Below are 14,158 nucleotides of genomic sequence, written 5' to 3'. Positions count from 1 at the left end.
TTCCACCTAATCCCAACCTTGCTGCTGTGCCGAATGCATACCTACCATATATATATTGGTTGATTTATTCTCTGTTGTATGAGTTGCCTAGTTTCATTTGGTAGAAGTTTACCTCGAAGTTGATCTTTTCCCCCTTCTACTTCTTCTTGTGCCTTCTATTTTTCCCTTTGATGAGAGGGTGATCTTAAGTCATTCCCATGATTGATTCTCCTATACCTGCTGTTGTAAAGTGGATTTCCATACACTCTATAACCTTGTGATTTCTCCACATGATGATTTCGAAGGGAAATCAAACGTGATCTTCATGATTTGTTATTCCTTTTAATTGTTTCAAGACTTCAAGCTTTTCATCTCCTGTTCTTCAATCAAAGATTAGTAATCTCCCTTATGTTGTATTGATCTACTCTTACTATGTTTTATTCTTTGTGAATGAGACTATGAAGAAGATGCTGCATCCTTGCAACCATCTCTTCTACTATCTCCTTTCATTCTTAAGGTTTTATAATCTTCATATTGGTCTTCGCCATGATTCTTGTGAAGTCTTCAGGAAGCTAGGATCATACTCTCGATTTGATTTCAAAGCATGTTAGATTTATTCCTTGTTTTCTTACAAAAGACTTATTGTTATTTGTTTTCCGTATATTTTGGGAGAAGAAAGTCAAGGTAAGAGCCATGTATCTCCATCCCTTTCAAAAGACTAGTACTCTCCCAATATCGAGGAGGAAATTATTTTAAGGGGGGGAGAATGTAAAATCCAGCCCAAACCTAACCAGGACATCCTATTTGTCTTGGGTTAAAGAAAGGCTTGTTCAATGTTAGACCATGATGTCTGTGTTTTTATCTTTGAAAGCCTTAGGAGGTTATGTCCGACCTTTTCCTTAGTGTAGATCCATGTCCCGAAATGATGGAAGTTGTTCTTGTTGGCCCTCTTTATGGAAGACATGGTGTTTGACCCGAAGTGGGGGAAATATAGACTTGTGGACCCTTTTGATTAATGATTTGGTGTCGGAGCCCAAGCCCTTGGACATTGCCGATGATGCCTCTCACTTGAGAGAATTGTCAGTGTTAGTTCTGATTCTGCAGCCTGAAGAAGGTGAGCTTAGTTGGTGGACCTAATGAACTCATGTGCTCGATCCAAAGGTATTTTTCCGAAACTAGACTTCTTGATGGACTTGTAGAAGAAAACCCCACTCAATTTGACCTTGTATAGCCTTCCGAATCCCTGTCCGAAGTTGCTGAACTATGTCTGACCAATGCTGCCTGCGCATCGAAGAAGATTGAATTATTTGAAGTACCTAATAAGATCTAATGCTTGATCTGAAGGTATTTATGAAAACTAAACTTCTTGATTGACTTGGAGGAGAAAACCCCACTCAATTTGACCCAGTATAGCCCTCTGAATCCCTGTCCGAAGTTTCTGTTCATGTCTTGGTCGACTAGCTGGTTGACTGGCCAGTCAACCAGCAATAATGGAATTCGAAAATCACAAAAATCTTTACCATTTTGACCCTACTTTTTTGGAACTCGTGAATGAGGGTCTACCCTGATCATTGGCACTCTAGAGAACGAAAAGTGACACTCTCTTCGGCTCCCCTTGGTGTTTGTGAAGACCCTTGACTCCAATCATTAGTTTTCCACCTCAATCATTAACTCAAGGTATGGATTCTCTTCTTTTTCTTCTAATCTACTCAATCACCTATTAATTTCTACTCTTGGGATCATGGCTGAAGTGCTGCAACCTTGCAAACACTTGTCCATGAGTTTCCCCTTTCATTTCCATTAATCTAACTACGTTCTTGCTATGATATATTCCCATTATGATTGCTTATATTGCATTTCTATGATTTCTTTCATTTCAACCTATCATTGATTCAAAACTGATGTGCAGATGTATGCTAGGTCTGATTTACTATGGATTCATGATTCTAATTTAATTCTTAACATTCACTTGATTGATTCCCATCATTCTTTACAATTTCAATCAATTCCAATTCGATTCTTGATATTTATCATATAGAACATAGGGCTTCGATTTGGGGGTTTTCAATTGAACCATTGGATTGTCATAAAATTTAGTGTGTAGTGTCCTCATATTGTTATAATCACGCCCTCCAAATTTCGTGTCGATCGGAGCACCGGAAGGTCAGTTTCGGGCTAAATCTTCAATTCTACCCATTGTTAACAAGTCTTGGTCAACTGCCTTGGTCGACTGACAGTCGACCAAGCCAGTCAACCAAGAGATGTTAACATCCCTATACTTGGCCGAATTGCTTCGTTTGACCTCCGATTCGATTGTTTTCTTCTCTGATGTTACTTGTATGTTGTCTAGGGTACCAACACTGATTTTTGGGACTATTCTTGGTGATCTTTGGGATTTGTTTTCGACTCGATTAAGGTAAGGATGGTTATCTCCATATACACATAGGCTATGAACTTATATTTTGGTGTTTATACTTAGTGAACATAGTCTCTTAATTGGTTTTGAATATTATAGGACTGCTATACATGTTTTAGAACTGTAGTAATGTGATTTCATACTCTCTTGTTATAATGAGTTATCATTCTTGTACTTGTACATATGATGGATCAGTTTGATGTTATGATTTAACTTTTATCATGATGATGTATCAAATGTATGCGATATGATGGACTTGGGTATGTGATTGCCTAGGTATAACTTGGGATTGGGGAGTGTTCTATTGACGCTTCTGTCTTTGGGCATCGGAGGGAATACTATAGGATGTTCTCCAAAGGTGCCCATTGACACTTTCCTGGGTTATTTGATGACATACATAGGATTGTCTAGTTGTATGGCTAGGATTATCCTTGTCGTATCAGAACTGAATCGGAAGGGCATTGAGACTGAACGACTCGTGGTAGCAATGGGGATTCATGGGCGCTCAAGACCGGTAACCAACCCGTGAGGGGACATGAATCACATTGTGGGGGCCATTTATTGGTAGGGTTGCATATGGATAGACTTGGGCTCACGGGCACTCAAGACCGGTAACCAACCCGTGAGAGAATGTGAGAGCTTCCCGTTTACTATGTGTGGATGACCAATAGGGTTGATGAGTTCGTAGTCTGGGACTATGCTGACTCTATTGTGAAGGATACCGGAAAGGATCGCCAGGGGTGAGGAATGGATGTATCTGGATCTGAGTTGATATGACTAAGTAGAAGACTTTCATTGGGCTAGGCTTTACCCTGACATGCGCTAGTACTTAGACCAAACGGTGATGTGAGAGAGAGGTGACTTAAACCCCAACCAAGGTTATCCGTAAGGTGTACAAACCCATTGCCAACCGAGGATGAGTGAATTGAGACCTACCCAAAGAAAAATGGTGCTATGACTTAAAGCATGTCTACCTTAGAGACCAGCATTCATAAAGTTAGAACCATACTTGCCTCATGTGTTTCATATCATATTGCATCATGTTATGGCTTGTATCATATGGCTTATGTTTTATGGAATGACTACCTTGTTGAGTTCTTTGAACTCACTCCTTTTTGCAATATATTTTGTTAGACTTTTCTGCAGGTACTACTACTGTTGACTGTAACTGTCAACACTCCGAAGACCAAGTTGGTGACTCGTACCACACTAGTGGCGGTGAACACTTTGATAAAGATTAGCAGTCCAAGACTGATATTTGTCAGGAGCAGATGCGGCCTGGCTTAGTTTCTTATAATTTTGTTATTTAGGAAACATTGTATAAGTTAGAAGAAACTGTAATTTAGTTGTTTACCTTTCCCTTCCCTTCTTTTAAGAACTGGTTGTAACCTGCACCTTATCTCGATCTACCTTCCGTTGTTATTATAGAATGGGTTTCTGCCTCATTTCACATTTCGATTAATTATTTTATTAGTATCTTTTCGCACTCTGATGCTCTTTGTGATTCTTCTGAGATTCTTCCTTGACTTTTATTATTAAGTTATTTGAAAATTTTAATTTGTTCTTGCTTTTGATTAAATTATTGTGCTAAATGGATACGATTGTTCCTAAACTTGATCTTTTGGGTTGTGGATCACTCCATTGGGTAATCCAGATAGGGTACCCTTAGGGTGGATGTGACGAGTATATACTTCATCAATCCAACTTAGACGTTCCCACTCCACATTAGGTCTAATCGTAGTACGCAATGTGATCACTCGTGGGATCATCAATGTGATCTTCATTGTGGCCAGCACTTTGCGTGTAGTACGCTTCTTCAACTGGTGCTTCTTCATATTGGCCTTCATAGTTATCAGTACCTATAGAGTAATCTAACACAAGAGGTTGCACAAAAAGGAATGAGTTCGAATGAACTCAGCAAGGCAAGTTAATTCACAACAACATAACATAACATGATGCAATGTGATATGAAACAAACAGTGAATGTATGAATCTAACTCTATGTATGCTGGTTTCTATAGGTAGACATGCTTTAAGTCATAGCACCATACTTCTTTAGGAAGGTCTCATCACACAACGCCATTTGTAGTGGGTCCTTCATCCCTCGGGACAATCCATGGTTGGGGGTATAGGTCACCGCTCTCTCACATCACCATTGGTCTAAGTACTGGCACATGTCAAGGTTAAGCCTAGCCCAATGCATGTCATCTACTTAGTCATATCAACTCAGCTCCAGATACATCCATTCCTCGCCCCTGGCGATCCTTTCCGGTATCCTTCACACTAGAGTCAGCATAGTCCTTGACTATGGACTTATCAACCCTATTTGTGAAACCCAACCCTAACCTTGACCTGGAAACCCTGTTGTTTGTAGGTCCGACAACCTGAAGTAAAGCAAGAAGTCAGCTATGGGCCATCCCAATGGAAGACTTTGTGACTGGCTTTGAATCCATGAGTGTTGATGTCAATGTTCCATTTATGGAAACGGTATCCTGATGAAGATCGGATTAGTTGATGGACTTGGAGTGCTCTCTGTCATGGTTCGAAGGCATTTTTCTACCTACTAGGTAAGTCACTTGGTGTGTGTGCAAAACCCCTTGATATTTGGATTTGATCTGAGCCTTCATTTCCTTGTTTTGGTCTTGCTGTTCTGATTGGTCGACTCATTGGTCGACTGGACTAGTCGACCAATCCAATCGACCAATGGGTTCTGTTTTTACTAATTAGGTCTTGCTTGCTCTATTTAAGTTCAATCTCGAGTCTACTTCTTATTTGTTGCCTCCAAACTCTTTGGAAAGTACCAGAGCCCTCTGCAAGTCATCTCCCTTGCGTCCTTGGTGTTTATCTTGACGGATCTTCGTCAAAACTCGTGTTCTTACACAAAATGGTATGTGATCATCCTCTCTTCGTGTTTCGTCTTTGATTCGTCGTTATTTTCTTTCCTTTTCTGATTGAGGACAGTAGAGAAGATGTTGTACCTCTGTTGCAACTATCTCTTTACTCATTCCCTCTCTTTTCCTAACGATCTAAAGCTTGGTGGATGATCTTCATCAAGATCATCACTCGCTTTTGAAGGAAAGCTTGTATTCGTTCTCTTTCCTTATTTAGGTTGATGTTCTTCAGCCTTAGCTCTATTTCTTTTGAGAATCCATGCATGCTATTCATGATTCCTTTAACACAATTAGTGATCCATCATCTTATTGTTCTTGTCCATGATTTTTACTATGAATTCTTCAAGAGCCATGATTGATCTAATTATGGTAACTTTTTTTTCCTAATTCGTAACTTGAAAACTTGATTCAATTAGTGTTTTGAAGTTCTCTATATACTAGGATACTGCCATTGTAGTTTACCCCTTGTTTAGTACCCTTTTGAACCACCAAATTTGGTTCTTTATTCTCAAAATTCTGATTTTTGAAGGCCACTGTCTCGGTTGGTCGACTCATTGGTCGACTGAGGCAGTAGGCCAAGTCAATCAACCAATGAGTACAGCAACTCCATATTTGGTTTGTTTTGGATGTTTTGATATCTTTCCTTCTAGGAATCTTTCCTAATATGTTGTATACACTTATTTAGGACCTTCTTCTCAAATTTTGTCAAGATCTTACTTGATTTCTTAAGATTCCTTTGCGAGTTATAAAAGGTAAGGATGGTTATTTCCTTAACTACATAGATTTCATATCTTAGTTTCTTTAGTTTATTTTTTTAATTAGATTCTTACAATGTTATACTACTGTTGTAATAACTTGATTTTAGTAGCATTACTTGTTTATGATTCATGTATGATGTACTTATTAATTATACGCAAGATATATGTTATTATTGATTTCTTTCCATATATGAAGTTACTATATATGTGATGTTATGGATTCATGTTTGTTTATGATTAAGTATGGTTTGGAAAGGGGAGGTGTCCTTTTGACACTTTTGTCCTTGGACTACTACGGGAATATTATGGGATGTTTCCGGAGATGCCCTTCGGACACCTTCCTAAACTGTTGGATGACATATTTAGGACTGTCTAGTAGTGTTTGGCTAGGATGTCCCATTATGTCAGACCCTAATTGGAGGGGTATTGAGACTGAACGACCCGTGGTAGCAATGGGGATTCATGGGCGCTCAAGACCGGTAACCAATCCGTGAGAGGATAGGAATCACATTGTGGGGACCATTTATCGGTAGGGTTGCATATGATTAGACTGGGGCTCATGGGCGCTCAAGACTGGTAACCAACCCGTGAGGGGACGTGAGAGCTTCCCGTTTACCATATGTGGATGACCTATAGGGTTGATGAGTCCGTAGTCAGGGACTATGAAGACTCTAGTGTGAAGGATACCGAAAAGGATTGCCAGGGGCGAGGAATGGACGGATCTGAATCTGACTTGATGTAACTGAGTAGGAGACTTGCATTTGGCTAGGCTTTAACCCTGACATGCGCTGGTACTTAGACCAATGGTGATGTGAGAGAGTGCTGACCTATACCCCCAGCCATGGAATGTCCCAAGGGATGCAGGACCCACTACTAAAAGGCGTTGTGTGATGAGACCTTCCTAAAGAAGTATGGTGTTATGACTTAAAGCATGTCTGCCAATAGAGACCAGCATACATAGAGTTAGAGTCATATTGTATCATGTGTTTCATATCATATAGCATTTTACTTTGCTTTGAAATCCTGCCATTTATGTTGTTATGGATTAACTACCTTACTGAGTTTCTTTGAAACTCATTCCTTTTGTACAATGTTTTGTTAGACTACTCTACAGGTTCTGAGTATCATGACTGCTCATATGAAGAAGCGCAAGGAGAAGAGGCATATCTCCAGGAAGGTGATTACGGTTACGACAATTACACTGAAGATTCCGCGAGTGGTTATGCAGCGTACGATGCTTAGTCCGACCATAGAGTGGAAGCACCCTTGCGCCATTTTTGAGATTTATACTTGTAGAGATGTCGTCTATAAGATTGAGAACAATTTAGTTACTTATTGTACCTGTTATTGGGATTAGTTTTATTCCTTTTCCTTTTCTTTTAGTACTACTTTTCCGCTGGTTGTAGAGTGGGATTCTGCCTCACTTTACTTTATTGATTTGACATTCTGATTATCTTTCGTACTCTGATTATATATGATTTACTCTTTCCTTATTTGGATCTTTGGTTTATCTTTTGCACATTGATTATTATTGTTCATGATTATGTTATTGTCTATGTGGGAGGTTGATTACCTCGATACTTGGTCTTCGGGGCTGTGGATCACACACTCGGGTATGCCAGGTAGGGTACCGGCTGGGTGGATGTGACACTATTGGTCATCCACAAATAACAGACAGGAAGCTCTCATGTCCCCTCACGAGTTGGTTACCGGTCTTGAGCGCCCATGAGCCCAAGTCTACTATTTGCAACCCTACCAATAAATTGCCTCTCACGAGTATCCATAATGTGATTTATGTCCTCTCACGGATTGGTTACCGGTCTTGAGCGCTCATGAATCCCCATTGCTACAACGGGTCGTTCGGTCTCAATACCCTTCCGAATTGGGTCTGATATAGTGGGGACATTCTAGCCAAACACTGCTAGACAGCCCTAGGTATGACAACCAATAGTCTTGGAAAGCGTCAGAGGGCATCATTGGAAACATCCCATACTATTTCCACTGATGTCCAAAGACATAAATGTCAAAAGGACACTTCCCACTCCCAAGTCATACCTAATCAATCACATTCTCAGATCAGTCACATCATACATAATCGACATCTCATCATATAAAGGAATATGTAAAAGCATGATCCATTCATTAAACAACATACATGAGTAAGCTTGCATAAATATACTTGAATAATGAAAGAGAAACATAAGTAAGGTGCTACTATACTTATAGTAGTACATCATAATTAGAAAGTACAATATCAGTAGCGAATCTAAGAGTTTCCGAAATTAGAAACTAACATACACTCAATCTATGTCATTATGGAGATAATTGTCCTTACCTTAAATAGCGTTGATGATTATCCAAAAATCAAAGAGAGATTCCAAACCTAGCAAATAAACCCCTAACAATCATAGATACAACATTAGGAAAGAAGCCTAAAAGATTGGATAGCAAACGAATCAAATCGAGTGAAAAACAGAGCTACTGACTTGCTTGGTCGATTGGTTGGTCTACTGACCCAGTTGATCCGAAACTCAAACTACAAGATTCGAAACTCTACGAAACTTGGAGGAAACCTTTATAACAATATTCTAACACTATAGGAGTATAGATTAGGCATTAACAATGACTAAAAACACATACCTTCCAATTTGAAATCATGATTCCCCAATTTGGTGAAAACCCTCGTTTTCGATGAAAAATATACTATGAATCCATAGGAAAACTAGAAATGATTAGATCTCATCCTAGTAGGAGATAATCAGAAGTCATTCACAATTCCATCATGAAAATTATATCTAATCATGTTAAGAAAGTAATCAAAAAGGGAGATCAGGGTTTCATGAGGGGTTTACAAGGATCATGGCGAAGATCAATGTAACTTTCATCAAACCTTGATAATGGAAGGAGATTATGGAAGAGATGGTTGCAAGGATGCAACATCTTCTTCATAGTCTCAATCAAGAATAAGATTATAGAAGAATAAATCACAACACAGAAGAAATCACTAACCTTGGATTGACAGATCGGAGATGAGAATCTTCAGATCTTGCAAAGATCCTTCAAAATCACCAAAGAGAGCTTTGAAAGAGTCTTCCCACGTTCTCTGAGAGTTTTGGAGGTAGAGGATACTAAGAAACACGAACTTTACTTAAATAGAAAGTGAAAAACCCTAAATAGAGGATTTTCTCGGATTACTGGACCTATTGGTCGATTGGTTGGTCGATTGGCCCAATCGACCAACCAGTCGACCAAGCTGATCAGCAAGGCTCAGACAGGGAATTGGAGGCCCAAATCAAGTCCAAACCTCATGGGCTTCTTCCAACACAACATATGACTTACCTAGTATAGAGAAATGCCTTCGAATCATGTCTCACTATAATTAAAGTCCATCAACTAGACTCATCTTCAACAAACTGCAGCTTCCTTTCCATATCAGCACAGACTTCCAAGTATGGAACTCCATCATCAACTTCCATGGGTTCTGGGTCAAACACCATGTATTCCACATAGATGGCCCATAGTTGGCTACTTCCTTTACTCCGGGTCTTCAGACCTACAAACAACTGGGTTTCCGAGTCAAGGCCAAGGTTAGGATAGGGCTAGATTTCACACTCCAAGTGTTCATTCCTTGCTAATGCATGATTTAATTTCAATTGTACCTATGCTATGCTCTCATTTTGATTCTTGCATATGCATTGCTATGATTCTCTTCTTTACTTCTTGTATTCTTGTCCTAAACTAAAGTATGTAGTATGCTAAGTCTAATTTCTATGCTAGCATATGATCCTAATCCATTGTATATCAATTCCCCTAGCTAATTACTTCATTTCCATTGCAATTTCATTCGATTTCAATTGATGCTATGATTCTTGTATTTAGAACATAGGGTTTCAATTGGGGATTTCTAATTAGATCATTAGATTATGCTAATTACTTGCTAGATAGTGTTCTTATACTGTTACAATCAATCCCTCCAAGTTTCGGATTGATCCGAGCCCCGAAAGCTAGGTTTTGGATAAAAAATCACTATTCATGTCACATCCTGCCCAGTATCCACCCAGGGGGTACCCTATCTGGGTTACTCGGGTGATGCGTCCAAAATCTGCTTAGCCCTTAGATCTCCTTGGAATGACCTACATAACGAAAGCGTCAGATGTGGCCCGACCGCTAGGGTCGGGAGTCCACCTCCGAAGGCTAAGTCAGTTGATGAACTTAATCACAAACGGCTCTGCTAGACACACAGATCTAAGGAATGAATAACTGGAAAATGATCTAGATCGTAAGCATATGAGTGTTTACGTCCAAAAGGTGTGTGTAAGGATCTGGTCCTCCTTACCTTGTAGGTAAGTGGTGTTTATATAAAGTGTACCTTCAAATCTTCTTCGTTGGATGTATTTGAGCCTTCTTCGGATAGTCGTTGGATTTTAACAGTTAGATCCGTTGAGCGATAGACGTCTACTAGTTTGAACTAGTAGAGGACTCCTGAGATAACCTCACGGTTATCTGATGATTATCCCTTCAACAGCGATAAGTGACAGCCGCCAAGTCGTGTCCGCCATCATTAGGGTAATTAGCCTAATCCATAAGTCGGATTAGGGCGTGCCTGTGGCTGATTTAGTTTTCTTCCTCAGCAAGCTATCTTCTGGACCCGGCTCGCTCGGAAGCAAGTCTATTCCCTTCGTCTCGACCGGGGTCGAGGGTCAAACCAAGTATGAACCAGGTTCGATCATATTTCATCCATATCACGAGCCCCCCCAGAACAAGCGTTCGGTCGATCCCGAAGGCTTGGTTTTTAACTGGGTTCTTCGTCAAGCAATAGTCTTTGCATATCCCACTAAATGTCATATCACATTTAATGCGGTGGTCACTTTTCCTGGAGCGTTGTGAGGGCAATCCCACGCTTCTTATTGCAGTCGAATGATCGTGGCTCACGTAACCCAAGCGACGGTTTCCGAACGCCTATTTTGGATTCGTGAGTTCAAACTTTCAAACCGTCTCTAAATCTCTATCGTCGATGCTGAATCAATCTCGATCGTTCGCGTCCTCGAACACTCGTGCGGGTGCTTAAAAGCGGTTCGTTGTCTTCGTAGGTTTCATTCTTCTTGTCTGGAATTTTGAAACCTCGTCGTCTCCTTTGCGCCTTCTCGTTCTCAAGCTTTTTGCCTCACTGAATCAGTAAGTTTACTGATCCCTTTGCAAAGTTAACTTCCTGTCTCCAGATTTTTTCTTTTTCTTTGTATCGTACTGAAGCTTTAGTAATGGAGGACAATAGGGTTTCTTCTGAAGCTTCCCTAGTGCCCAGTGCCAGTGATAGTGGTGGTAACGAGGCCTTTTCTTCCCTTCCTTCTGAGCAGTCGGATAATGATAATAAAACCCTAACTGCTCTTTGGCGTGAATTCGTAGAAGTTAACCAGAAAAGATTAGAAAGAAAAGATGAGACTTCTTCTACCCTTCCTGAGTCTGGACCATCTACGACTCCTAGGGTGACCGTCGAGTCTTCTGGGTGGTCAAAACAAACTTCTAGGTCTAGTGGTGGACCTGGTTCTGTTCCCTCCTCTTATAAGGATAAAACTCTTCTTTTGACCATCCAGGGTTTTGATTTTCCTCCTTCTTATCATCTTAGGGTTTCTAACCCTGATGAGAGGGTTGATTCGACCCTTTCGGGCGAATTTTCCCAATACATAGATGCACTGGAAAGCGGAGTTCGCTTTCCTTTTTTCAATCCTTTGTTTGCAGCCATCCTAAATCACTGGGACATTTGCCCAGGAATGCACCTTCCCAATAGCTGGCGTCTCATCATCGGCTTCTTGGGTTTATGTTTTGAACTTGGCATTACGCCCTCTCTTTCTCTTTTTGTGCACTTTCATCTTTTTTCTCTTTCCCATCCTCTTGGTTGGGTTGTGCTCTCCAAGTGTAATAAGACTGAGCTTGGCTGGAGGGGCAGCATTCTTGCCAAAGGAACTTGCCCTTCCAATCACAAAGGATGGCGCGAGCGATATTTTTTCTGTCGAGCGCCTCAGTCAGATCTCAACTTCCCGACCGTCTGGAAACAGTATACTTCATACTCTGAAGGTAACCGGGTCCTTCCCTTATCCAAAGAAGACAAAACGGCCGTTAGGAAGATCAAATCAATTCCATGGTATCAGGAGATACATGGATTTGAGGTGGAGTACAACTCCATCCTTCAGTATTGGGGGCTGGCTCATTGTGAGCTTCTTAACCACCACCTTTCAATTTTATGGAAATGATATGTCTTTTGGCAACTGATTCTTATTCTTCTTTGCAATGCCATCAAGAATGAACCCTGAAAATCTTTGGGCAAAGGCTGCAAGGACCGTTGTGACAGCTGAGCAGTGGTTGCCCCGAGCCTTGACTGCTGAACAAGAGGTTTCTGTTCCCTCTCCCGACCCTTCCTATAAGGGTATCAGGAACTTGAATCTCGTGGTTGACGCTTCGAGAAAAGTGAAAAAACCAATGGTGGAAAAGCCAAATATCTCCTCCGCCACTCGTACCAAAAGGAAGCACGATACAGTTGATGGTTCCTCCCATAAAAAATCCAAAAATACTGAAGATTGCGAGGAGGTCTTCATGCCTCAGTGGACACTGAAGCAGACTGATAGGGCAACACAAGACCCCGAGAAAGCTGCAGAATGGAGTTCTCTCGGTCTTCTGCCTGCTGATCGTCAGGCCTTTGAAGCCCTGGACGATGATGCCCTTGTAAATTAGTCCACAAGGTACCGTCTCTCCTGATCTTTCATTAATTGCTTTTTTCATAATTTCTTATGAATTCTTTTGATAATCTCCTCGTCTTAGGAATGTTGTGTTGAGCTTCTATCAACACATGGAGGCATTGAGCTGGGTAGGTCGCAATGGCTCCTTGCTGTAGACTTGTGAAGAGAATTTGGCAAATGCCAATTCTGAAATAGACCGGCTGAAGGCAGCAGCCGAAGAGTTGAAGATGAAGCATGATGAGTGTTGGGAAATGCCATGTCAGCATTTGCCACATCAGCCTCTATTGGTTTTGATGATAATAAGCATGAATTACTAATGGCTATATTGAGTTATGATGTTTTAGTTCAAGATGAGAACAAGTGGACCAACTCCAAGTCAAAGCCATATGCAAGTCAAAGCCAAGATCATGCCAAGACAGACATGAAGATGGACATGAAGTCTAAGTCAAGATGACCATGCCAAGATGGACATGAAGACCGTTGCACAAAATCAAGTCGAAGACCAAGTCAAAGATCAAGACTTAGGCTAAATCAGGGCTTAGGACACCTTTGCATACACACACATGTAAATGCATCCATAATATGTAATCCATGTAACTAGAGTGACCTAGGACATGTTAGTAAGGTGTACACCGCTTAGGATTGTCAAAACGATCCAAAAATCCAAGCCATATCCCAGCCCAAAGTTGTTTAGAAAAACAGAGCCCAGACGGATGTCTGTCTGAGCAGACGGACGTCTGTCTGTTTTGATAACTCTGTTTCTCAGAAAACAACAGAAGGCCAGACGGAATTTCCGTCTGAGCCAGTCCAGGCCAGACGGATGACCGTCTGGGCAGACGGATGTCCGTCTGGCCCAGATTTGACTATAACGGCTAGTTTAAAGAGAATATCCTCTACAGCTGTTTGTAACGGATACTTTTGAGACGGATGACCGTCTGACTAGACGGACGTCCGTCTGGGATGAAAAACAGGACAAAAATGTGTCCGTTTTCTATCTGTTGGGGATTGGGTTTTGGCACTCAAAGGTGCTCTATATAAACCCAATTCACCTCATTTGAGAGGTACAACACTCAAACTTGATCACCCACTCCCCAAGTGATCCTAAAGCTCTCAAATTGCAAGAAAGCCTTGTGCTTTGCCTTTCACCTTCTCCCCAACCTTGAAGAACATACCAAGGTGTTAAAGTAAGCTTGTGGAAGTCAAGCTTGAGGTGATTGAAGGCTTTGGTGGTGCATGCATTTCATATCTTGAGCATACAACTCTTATTGCATCACACACACACAAGAGGTAAAGTGTCACACCTCTTGTTAAGGTAACATCCTTCTCTTGTAACTGTTTTCAATTCTAGTCTAGGTAGATTAGAATTGGTTTTGGGTACTCTTG

The sequence above is a fragment of the Hakea prostrata genome, chromosome 8 (genome assembly GCF_041222555.1).
Source record: "Hakea prostrata isolate BN-2017 chromosome 8, UWA_Hpros_2, whole genome shotgun sequence".
NCBI lineage: Eukaryota > Viridiplantae > Streptophyta > Magnoliopsida > Proteales > Proteaceae > Hakea > Hakea prostrata.
The sequence above is the reverse complement of the archived record's forward strand: the minus strand, read 5'-3'. Positions refer to the sequence as shown.